Source organism: Gallus gallus, chromosome 2 (genome assembly GCF_016699485.2).
Source record: "Gallus gallus isolate bGalGal1 chromosome 2, bGalGal1.mat.broiler.GRCg7b, whole genome shotgun sequence".
Lineage (NCBI taxonomy): Eukaryota > Metazoa > Chordata > Aves > Galliformes > Phasianidae > Gallus > Gallus gallus.
Window position 1 is genome coordinate 12858116 of NC_052533.1, and position 12311 is coordinate 12870426.

At 39.0% G+C, this 12311-nt stretch overlaps 1 protein-coding gene across 9 annotated transcripts in view; it reads right to left on the bottom strand.

Moving 5' to 3' along the window:
* CCNY (cyclin Y) overlaps nt 1–12311 on the bottom strand; it is a 115952-nt gene that overhangs the window by 62611 nt on the left and 41030 nt on the right. For 2 of the 9 annotated variants that reach the window (XM_046928194.1, XM_046928162.1), the window contains exon 1: nt 309–510. The exons of the other annotated variants lie outside the window; for them this stretch is intronic. The gene's annotated coding sequence lies outside the window, so the exon portion shown is untranslated. Of the gene's footprint in view, nt 1–308; nt 511–12311 lie in introns of those variants that run through there. 9 annotated transcript variants of the gene reach the window in all.

The following is a 12311-nucleotide window of genomic DNA, read 5'->3' on the forward strand; positions in this document are numbered from 1 at the left end:
GCACTGACTTCACTGCTCCTGGCAGGCTTTTCTGAGGATCCACGGGCTGGCTGAACCTTAGCCTTTTCTCAACAAACGCTCCAGCACGTAACACATCAGTAGTTCCAGCAACAGCAGTGCTAGACAGGTCTTTGCGTTCCCTCTCTATCCATCAGTATTCAACGTGTCTTAAGGTCTTGAGGCAACTGGAAGTCTTCCACGTATCAGTGAAGTCAGTCTGGTTTCATTTACCAGCTATAAGCTAAGATGTGCAAAGATAACAAAGAAATAAAGTTTTAAAATGTATTTTTTCTGCAATATGGACTCACCCAAAAAACGAAGGTTCCAATTATTCTATTTGAAGATGCACAAAATTGCAGAAAATACAGGAAACAGAGGTGGTTCCATTCTTGACATGTTTTTGCAACACAAATACTAGCAAAGTGAAGCTAGCTCAAAACTATAAGACTTTGAAAAATCATCTTTGTTTTCTGTTTTTCAACCTTTACAACTTGATGCTGTCTCCAATCTGCCTGACTTCAAAGCAGAAAATCATTCATCCTCAGTACAAGTACGTGCATACTGGAAACAGCTTCCTGAGTTTTGTTTTTTGTTGTTTTTTTAAATTTTGATGGTCTTTCTTCTTCCTCCTCTACCTTATATTTCTTTGAGGTATGTAGATGAAACCCCCCACAACTGGACACCAAACTGTTCCTATATAAATAAGGAGAAAACAGGTAATGTGTTTTTGAAGTCTTTTTAAGATCTAATCACTTTTCACCAACACTGACAAGAGATGCCATAAAATATTTTGCACTACTGAATGTGGAAAGAAATTCTGCAAGTTCACAGTCCCATATTTGATTCAAAATACCAGGAAGACTGAAGAAAGATCAACAATTTCTGAGAGCCTCATCTCTCAAAGATTTGCTATGTGCTGTGGTGCATTGCTTTTAGGTACATTACACTGTATTGCATGGCATCCGTGTGTCAACAGCAACTGGCATGTCTGGTGTTGGCTTTTCTTCAGCATGATAGAGAGAAGGTTGGCATTACAGTTGAGGGAAAAGGCTGAGACTCCCAGAATCTACAATATACATTCATCTTAGCCACAGGCTTATTATGTGAATCTGCATAAGTAATTTCCTCGGCTTCCTAACCTTGCTGTATTGACGTATTTAACAATGTAAACTTTTTAGAAGAATTATTGTTTCTTGCTGTAAGGAGACCACATAGCACCTCAAGGATCATACAGCAGTCTGTAAGAGATCCTGCCCGCACTAAAGCAATGCGAAGTAATTATAATTCAAAGTCATAATCCAGAAGAGAAAACAGAATTGAGGGTACGGAGTTTTGCCTAATCTGTGTGCATTTAAAACTACTATGTAAATAACAATGATGTTCTAAAATACTTTAAAAGTATAAACTGACACCTGAGCTGCTGGGTGACTGCCCTGCCCATGGTGGGGAGTTGGAATTGGATGATCCCTTCCAACCTGAGACGTTCTGTGATATCACAAACCCATACATACAGTAGATACTCCAGAAAGACTGCGTAGATGAAGATCCAGGACACCGTAGTGCTTACATCTCAAAATATCCTGCAAGTCAGCACAGATCTGAGAGGCTAGGGCAGTCAGAATGTAAAGCTCCACTGTGTGACAGGATAACAGTAAGTCTAAAACCAGGAAATCTTTCAGACATGTCAAGAAAGAAACAATACCACAGCACCCTCAGACACAGAAAGCACAGCAGATGTCCCTGGATTGCTCAGACCAAAAGAAGTCTCGTGCTCAGAAAGGTCATCATCAACTTCACAGAAAAAAAGAAAAGATGAGCTCTGCAAGGGACAAAACTACAGATAAAAATGCCTGCTTTCATGCATGAATCCACCACTGGGTGAGTTTCCACTTCCTGTTTTGCTGACACCACGCAAAGATCTACATGAAAATAACTCTATATGCAGCCCATGCTGGCCTCCTCCTAATTTTGAACCACGAGATAAGAACACAACAGAAATCTGTTCTGTACTTCCCTGAAAATCTAACAGGATCACATCTTTTTGTTCTGATAAGCCACAAATTCACGTTTACATTTTTGTTCCAAGTTTGGGACACCGGTGTCAGAGGAATCATGATTTTATTGACAGAGGGCATCCCTTCCAAACCACCACTTTCTTCACTTCTGATTCCAAGGTGGCCTTAATGATCTAGCAAAGAGAAGAAAAGTTGTTCTCAAAATCACTGTGAGAAAGTTTGGCTGAAGAGTTGGTTTGTTGTTTTCTTTTTTCCCAAGCAATTTTTTCTCATGATTTTAAAATGTTATAAGAAAAATCTTTCTCTATGCTTTCCCTCCATCCTCCATTTCATATCCATCCTATAATATCCTATATGACAATTAACAGCAACCCAAGCTCCACTAGTGCTCACTGTGTTCACATAATCTAATTCCCATCTTCTCATTTTATCTCCCACTTTCTCATTTCAGCATTGTCATTCCCAAGTCTCAACTATCTTCTGTTCATACAGGAGAGAACTCAGCAATAAAGGCACATAAAACAACAGACTGCTGCACAGAGAACTGAATTCACACATGGTCAGTTATCTCAAGCTTTCATTGTAAGGAGACAAAAAGTTCACACCATTTATTGGTAAAAATGCATCGAATTTAAATTAAAAGAGAAACCTATATTGCCATTACTATTTGATTTCGACATAGGCCAAAAGAGGAGCTTTAGGCATGATCTTGCCATGGAATACCTTCTCTGTAGTTTGTCTCTGTGACTCCTGCAAGCATTTGCATTCTCAACTCTACTGGTGAATTCCAACGCCCACACAGCTGCTACCTTCCATCTAAGGGACTATTCTGTTCCTGAGGAGATGATTAGTTACTTAACTAAACAATATTCATATATACATGTTATTTTGGGAACTGGAAAAATTATCACAGTATTGGAAAAATTAACTTTTCTCTCGGTATGCTATGGTATGTTGCCCTTGTATCAGGATTCTGCTATGACTTGAGCCTCAGTAAACAAAACTAGAACTGAAAAAGGATTATGTGATTAAACTCTTCAAAAGTAACCCCTTCTGCAGTGGATATGATTGTTTCCCCTTCTCCAAGTACAAACAAGTCCATCTAAGGAGCATCGCCAGTGATCATCCATCGTTACCCTGCTGCTTCAACCAAGTATGCATTTTATCATTCCTCCTCCTTCTCCACGTCCTACTCCACACAGCATGTGCCCTGGTACATCTTTCCACAATACTTTCCAACACTGACAGTCTCTGAATGTTGTTTCTGATCACATCTTCCTAGCTAATAAAACATTCGGAGAATCTCTAAACACTGCCTAGTCCATTTGGGCTAGAAAATCTTAGCTAGAAGATTCCATTCTTCACACTGAAACACAGAATACATCCATTTCACGAGTCCTCAAGCCTCAACTTAAAAGAGACGGTGGGGGAAGGAGGGTGGAACAGAAAAAATAATCTAGTAAACAGGTACAGGTCAGTAGAAAACAAGTTTCTGAGATGGCCAGAAGGTGCCAAACAACAGCAGGTGACTGTATTTGTAACAAATTCAGCGTAGATGTTACACTAGCAGCTGCATCCTGGAGATGTCTCCAGGAAATTCCACCCTGCTGCTCCAGGCAATTACTCATGGCTCTGCAAAAGGGCTCCAGAGCACGGCCTCACAAAGCTCTCCTGAGAAAAGGAGACACAGGAAGAAAAGTCCGTGATCCTCTCAGAAATCCAAGGTAAGGTGCAAATGAGAACAGAATGCCGAGTAACAGAACAGAGAAAAGTCTAAGCAAGATTCTAAGCTGCTCGCATCCTACCCTAGATGAAGGAAGTTAGAAATACAGGTACAGCTGGTACAGTTCTAATGTCAGGGACTGCTGCTTTGCTACAATAAATTTTTTACTTCCGACAGTCTGTGAAGAAAATTATCCCACCAGCTCCTCTGGACTGCCAAAGGTCTGTTCTGCAAGAAACTTACACTTTGCTCCTCCCAGACAGAGGCGCAGCAGATCTCTATGCAAGATAAAACGGAAGATGAATGGGAAGAAAAGTAAGGGGCCAAAAGAAGATATTCCAATAACCATTTTTTTGTTTTTGTTTCTAAAAGACAGGAATTACAGTAACCTGGGAGTTTTGCTTGTCCAAGGCTTAGGCTGCAGGGTGCTTAAGTTCTCCCTTACATTTTCAACCAATGCTTTAAAAAAGTGGAAAGCAAATCATATAAGGCAAATTGCTAGCCAACCATCCAACCAGTCTGTGTCAACACTAGCTTGTTCGACAAAGTGCAGAAGGCATTTTCATTAATAGAACAGAGCGAAGAAACCAAATGCAAAAGAACAGAAAAGTTCAGTCTATGAACAAAGCCAAGAAAATTAAATCTTCAGTTCTACAGTTCTGAAGGAAAACGTGCAAGAAGCAGTTCACGAATAGTTCCTCCTTAAGGAGTTCAAGGAATACATTTATACTTCTTCTTTCTTGCTGTTCTTACTAAATGGCTTCCTTTATCCAATCAGATATTTTTAACATTTTGTGTGCATTTCTTTGAAATTCCTAATTCCTTGTAAACAGAGCATCACGTACACTGTTATAAATTTTAATTTTAATATTGTCAGTACAGTGTTTCAAGTATATCTATTTCTTTTCTAATCAAGCACAATTACTTCTGCTGACATCTCAAAAGGCAAGTTGTTTATATCCTTATTTGAATAAGGATTAAGATACATCCCTACATGGGATGTGGCTCTGGGCAGCCTGGTCTAGCGGTTGGTGCACATGCACATAGCAGGGAGGTTGAAACTACACGATCGTTGTGGTCCTTTTCAACCCAGGCCATTCTGTGATTCTATGGAATAGCTTCCAATTTTTTATTAGCTCCTTCTAGCTTTTGTTTAAACTATGGAGATGTTCTTTGCAATGTAGTTTCAATGATCATAACACCCTTCTTCAGATCAAGCAAACAGATTAGTATTTAAAGTTATGCAACTATCAACTAGAAAATACATTTTGCAGAATCAGAATTTCTGTTAACAGTTTTAGGCTTCATTTTCACCCTTTCAGTGAAGCGGACAGCTATTCAGAATAGGTACAGAGAACATAAATCTTCTGAATGGTTTTCTCTGGTTTCCCATAAGGAAATCGCTTCTTGTAAAATACAGCCATGAAAAATGCTGTGGGATAACAGTAAGAAAGGTTAAACTTTCAATGTTAGTATAGAGAAGTCACTGCTTTGGAAGTGAAATGCTTAAATAGCATCACACAAGACTTTTAATTATGGCTGTTTTCAAAGTACAAACCATGCTGGTTAGAACCTCATTTCTTTTGCTGCACCTTTGAAATTCTTCCTGTACCACAATCAGTACTGCACAATTAAACAGTAATCCCCTGCTAATTTTAATTTGCACCAAATGAACAGATATTCTTCCATAATTCTGAGATACTGCAGCACTGGCTGTTGTTTTTAAACTACAGTAATCAACAGCATGAGTGACTACGCCAAGAGAGAGGCAAATAGTTCTATTTTTAAGCCACAAAAGCATATGTTGTGGCAGTATTGTTTCACAGGGAGATGTCACCAATTATTAGCACAAACAGTTAAGAATATCTGGATCTCTCTCTTCCCATCTTCAGTACTTTGAGCCATTTTCATTCTTTTTCCAAGACCAAAACATCTTAAAACATTTAGGTGTTGGAGAAAGATGCTCTCTACTCCTCGGGGTTTTTTAATGGGACTAGCATTAGATCTTGGAGTCAGTTCAAGAAGATTTTTCAATTTAAATGGCAAAATCTTCTTGTTAGGCGATCTCTTTTTCATCTTGCTTGAATTCCCACAGGTCTATTAGCTCTGAGGATCAACAGTACATGAAGTTAAAACAAACAAACAGCATGGGGAGGGCATTCTGTTTTGATTTTCACATGAATCATGCAAAGACAGCTCAAGAGGAAAATTATGACAAATGTCTGCAATGTATAGGAACAGCAGGAAACAGAGCCAATAGGGAGCAAACTGCAGCAAAAGAAGTGGAAAGGGAAAAAAAAGAGTAATTTTGTACCTCTCATCAAGCATTTCACCATTAACTCATTTCTAACATCATCCCAGTAGGGATAAGCTGCAATGACTTAAAAGTCAAATGACAAAATACTGCCCATTCTCTTGCTGCAATTAAAAGCTTTGCTCTTGGCCACTCTCCACTGGGTAGAACAGCAGTGCAAAGCTGAAATGACTGCTCAGGTCAGGGTGCTGGACTACCAACTGACTGACTCATCCTCCTGGTGCTGCCAAGTAACCCCACTACATGGCTCACTATATTTAAAGATTGTCATGCCTCTTCTCAGTGCCAGGAAAATCTTGCTTTTAAGAAAATGGAGCACTGAAATCCGGAATGCAAATATGAAGAAACCAACACTTGACCAAATCTCTTTCTTCACCTCTCCATCTCCTCTCCCGTTTTCTCTGAAGCACCAAAGAAAAAGACACCACAGACCCAAGAGAGCAGAACTTACAGGTAACTGAGCTATTGAGGCAGCCAGCCACTGAGGAAACAGGTGGCTCTGGCGGTTCATTGATATTCCCTCTTTCTTCTTTATTCCTTCTTTGACCTTTTCTTTTTACACCACATAGTAAATAGATATAACACATCTGAATTAACCATTTCAATAATGAAAGGTGTAAAAATGATTAGAGAAGCTCAGTAAAGAAACAAAGTGTGACAAAAATGAGAAGAAAAAAATACGACAAAAGAGCATTCTAACGGATGGTCCTTTTGAAATACGCATACACACATGCAAAACTACAATACCATCTTGCTTTATTGTGCTTAAGTTGTTTGTTTTTAATAAAAAGAAAACCATTAAAAAAAGGCTCTAGCCTCTGGGGAAGAATTTTATACCAAATAACAAATTCAGCATAATCACTCCAGACTTATACAGATCTGATTAGTCAGAAGACCACAAAACTACAAGTACAACAGGGAGAACAATTACATTCAGATTTCCAGAAAATAAGAAATCAGGCACAGAAAAAGACACGGGGTGTCATTCACTAACGCCATCCTTCTGTAGAGCTGGAAGGTATACCAGGAGGAACTTTTGACTGAGAGCCTTACTTTGTTTTGTTATGGGACACCAGGAAGCTTCAGACAGCAAAGGACTTCACACGAATGTGTTCTTCATGAGTAATGAATAAAAAGGCAGCCAGCTGCCTTCAAAAGTAGCTTGGCTCTTCTGTCTCCTTGGGTTGCTACCATTCTACATGTAACTATAAGGAAGGGAGCAACACTTTTACCTTGAAGTCAAACGAGGAACAAATTCCTTCAATACACAGGCTGAAACAATGTTATAAATTATACTGATAAACATTACCTCATTATCATCCCTGCAATTCTTCTCTCCATGAAGGAGCTAAACCTCAGCAACCTGACAAAAATACTTTGAGTTACAGCTCATTATTTCTTTCTGTTATTACCAAATATTCTAAGGCAATATATAGCAGCAATAAATACTATGAAAAAGTTCAATACCTGAAGTTATTTTCCATAAAGTAGGGAAAACTGAATTTTTTTTGGTACTCTGTAATACCATAAATAAATGTTACTAATCAGACCCTGCCAAACCACATACATTTGTCAAAAAAGGGCAACAGAATATGAAGTTCTGTTGTAAAGTAAAGCATACTATTGAAAGACTGTTTTAAGCAAAATTAAGAATGTGGAAAAGTCTAAAAGTAAACTATATGGAGACAACCTGGACTCGTTTTCAGTTAGAAGAAGAAACACCTAAGTAACATCTAAGATTTATCCCAGTGTATTCTTGGTTCATGCAGAGATTAAACACGTACCAGTATACTCCACCAATACCAATAAGACTGGCCAGAAGGTTTTTGTCATTTTACAGAGCCCATAGGTGTCATTTCACAACTCCATTTAATACCTCCTATTTTCACATAGTTTCATTATCAATTTATCCTCCTAACGCACGTCATAATAATTACACGGACACGTTTTCTATTTGAACGAAATAAATGCAGCACAGTTGTGGCAGATGGAATACTCTGAAGCTAATAACATTTACAGTTACGAATGCTATGCTAGAAATGTAAGCGTCATGCTTCAGGACATAAACTCAAGAGTGTTCCCCTCCACTTATCAGACACTCTAGAGAGAACATTCATCCACTTTGCTCTGAACCCTGGACTACACAAGAGGATGCTGCAGAAGGGCTCCTGAGCTGATAGCAGTAACTGACATACCACAGTGCATTCTTCTCTTAAATGCTCCAACAATACACTAACAAAAGCTGGAAAGGTCTTCACTTAGAGGCCCGCATTACTGCAGTCAAGATGTCTGTTCCACAATAGGGACGCTTTCAGGAAGCAGTAATACACTGCTATGTATAACTTACATTCTACCGGTTTTAGTACCAAGAACAGGTTCAGCACTTAGGGGGATGACCAAGACTTCTGGACACTCCTCTGCATTCTGCCTTTCCTTCCTTCCTATCTTTACCTACATCTTATGATAGAATCATAGAATCACCAAGGTTGGAAGACCTCCAAGATCATCCAGTCCAGCTGTCCACAAATCACCAATATTTTCCACTAAACCATGTCCCTCAGTACAACATCTACGTGTTTCTTCAACCTCCAGATTCAGTGACTCCACCACCTCCCTGGGCAGCCCCTCCCCCACCCCATATGGGAATTATTGTTTTCTCTATAGGAAATATTAAGAAAAGAAACCAAGAAACATTCTCACCAGAACAGAGGAAAAGTCCAACTGAACCAAACCCTGTCATTCTGCAACTACAGAATGGAAGCTCGAGCTGTCAGTTATGGCACAAATCAGGAAAGGGATTCTGGAATAAGAAATTGTTAATACATAGTTCACAGTTAACATGCAGTTTTCAAGAGTTCAGGTGTTACCTGCATGCCAGAGATAAGGAAGCCTTCACAAACTACCTCTCTGACATTCTCTTCAAGCAGTCTTCCTACGCATACTCTGCCTTAATAGAATCAGCCACAGGAGGGTATTGGTACGCAGCTTGTAAGGGACACAAATCTGGTCATCTTCATTTATCTGGTCCTCGTTAGCTTTCTGCTTTCATGAACCCTTTGAAAATAACCCTTTCTGAAAACAGCCTGTCAGCACTGCCTTGTCTATCACATGGGGTGGACACAACATTAAAGATGCACGCCTTATTTTCAGACAAATGTGCTACTCACTGAAGCTGGTGTCACAGATAAATGCTGAAGTTAACTTGCTTAAATTACCAAATTAGTATACACACACATGTATTGCTCTTAAGACCTCAGAGGTTTATATTAAAAATACTACTTACACAATGAGAAGTGAAATTTTTCATAAAAGGTACTGACTCAAAATGAATTAAGAAGCACAATCTGATTCAAGTAAAAAGAGTTTATAAGATCCCCTCTCAGTGTTCTCCAGGCTGAGCATTCCCAGGTCAGCCCATCCCTCATAATTACTTTCCTGTGTGCCCAGGCATTCATAAATCTTCACAAACAAATTTGAGCATTTGGTTTGGCTCCTATCTACTGACACACCAGAACTGAAGAGAACAGCGAAGTTAATGCTGCTCATCAGCTGCTCCCTATTGATTATTTTCTCCCCAGCAGCACATACATTCATTTTTCATTTAAGGTCTCTGCAAGGTAATAGCTAGGTAGAGGACTGCAGTTACTCATTTCACTACTGCTCCTGAATTGTTATAGCTAAATATAATTGGTCTTAGGGATCTACTTCTGTATATCCCCAGTGGAGTGAGTCACATATGTTCCCATCTCTACCTCCTGTTTCCTCCCTCAATCCCTCTGCTCCATCCTTCGTAGAAGCTCCTGTCTCCCTGTCTGTCTGCAGAGCAGGACACATGTAAAGGCTTCTCTCTCTGAAGGGAGCAAAAACAAGGTGTAGGCTGTAAGAAGAGAAAACAGTTTTACACAATGAGTGGAAAGTAATTCCTCCACCTACAGAAACCTTCTTTGCTGCTAGGCAAAAACTTTACAGAGGCAATCTTAGGTGAAATTCAACGTGTCCAATGTGTCTCAAAGTCTGACTAGAAGAGTGGCAGAGTTATCAAAAGCTGCAACCCTCAACTATCAGCAGCAGCACTGCTAAGAGCATGAATTGCTAGATAATGCTAAGTACCGAGAAAACTGACTTCTCATAAAGCTCCTGAAAGTCTATGAGAAACATCTGAATCCATGAGCACTCTGCACCATTTACCTTGGAGCAAGATTTGAATAGCAAGAGCAAGGCCTGGGCCTATGTAGTGAACAGCAGATGAGAAAAAATGCTGAAAAGCTATCCATTATGGCACTGACTGAGGCAGGAAAAGGTCTGTGGTTATGGAATCCATACAACAGGAGGCAAAGAGCAAGAACAAGATAAATTAGGTCTGAAAGGCAGCTTTAACTCCTGACATTTCCTATATTTCAACTTTTCAATTTCTAAATGTTTATATTTTTTGAATGCACCAATTATAACAATTCATACAGAGAATGCTCACTGCCCATCTGTTTCATAGCATGTTCAAGAAATGTGATACTTTGTTTGGTTCATAGAAAAAAAACTAAGCAACAGAAACTATACATCATAGTTGACCACTACTTACTTTCTAAACGTGGTCCCTCTTTCAGATTTCCTGCTAAGCAAATTTTCCTACTTCCATTGCATACACAGCCCTGAAAAAAGTCTGTATAGTTCATTTCATGCTGGATTATCTATTTACAGTATTCAAAAGGAAAGAACTAGAAATATATGCATTTTCTTATTACGTACAATAAGACATTCAAGAAACAAGTGCTTCGTGCTCTAGGTTTTTGAGATGCAACATCAACTCTGGGTTTTAAGCAACAGAAGCTATGTGGCTGTCAGCCTCCCAGGCACGCAGTAAATGATACAATTCTCCAAAATGCCCTCCAAAATCATCCCTAAGTGATAAAACATCCTATGCCATTAAGTAACTACATAGATCCTTATTCTGAATAAACACCAAGTAAATCAAGTCTCAATTCTAACTGAGATACACTAATGTTTGCCTACTGCCATTCCATCTACAGTGAACAACAGAACCCATGAAGCTGTCAGAACAGTTCAGTACTGTATATGCAAACCCATTAACATGTGCTCTCTTTATACAATTGTGTGTTTACCAGATAAATCAAGTAGCTAAGCTGTTGGTCCCATCTCCAGTTCTTCCTTATATAAGGAGCAGCACTGTGTGTTTTGTTCCACTAAAAACTGTGCTTGCTTATGCAGAACATTCTAGGCAGATGCAGGATTGGTCTACTTCATCTGTAGGAGCCTTATGACTGTGTTGGGGACCCATCCACTTGGTGCACAACAGAGCCAGCTATGCTGCTAGTATTATACCAAAGACACTGACAACACAGGAAAATTATAATAACGAAATGCAGGTAATACTCAGTGCTTAGGAATAAGTGCCAGAATTGGATGTTTGTCTCTGACACAGTATTTAGTATTTATTTCTAGTTCTAGTAAATGCTACATCATACACGTAGAGCTGCTCTTGAAGACACCAATCTTCTATTACTTGTTAACTAGCAGGTATTTAATAGAGGACACTAGGCAAAAAATCTAATTAAGTGGAAACATAAGCATCTGCATGAGGACCATTGCTCAAACAGCAACCGACTGTATCCGTGCTGGTAATAAAGCAGGTACATGCACACACACAGGCCCTGGATTTGGGCAACACAGACAGGGAGTGCTACAATCCACCTGCAGTGTTTTCATTCTCACTGTGCTGCTCAGATAGGCTGTCTTAAGGAGACTTTCATCAAAATTCAGTGAAGCTCAGTTCCCTTGGCAATGCACTACTTCACACACAGAGTACGCTACCTACCCTAAATAGCCAAGCATTATTTATGAAAAAATAATAACAACAATAACAGGGTATTTTTTAATAGGCAATACATTCCCCATGGGATGTGTTTTACAGTTTTCTACATGTTCTTCACAAATTTTAATTTTTATATAATTTCTGCACATACAGATCATTCATTAACATTTTTACTACACAAACCAGGTTCCTGGTAGTCAACTACATAGAAACAGTTATTGTCTATGAAAGACAGCCAAAAAGATGGAGTGACAAAAATATGGATAGAAAGGGAAAAAAAAAAGGCCAAGAGAAACAATAGGGTATATTTTGGTAAAAAACTAAGCGTTTTAGAGACTACATTGACTTTTACTAACTAACTAACTACTAACTGAGACTACATTGACTTTTACTGCCTAGCTTTATTTTTTGATGTTGTTGAAAATATCATCT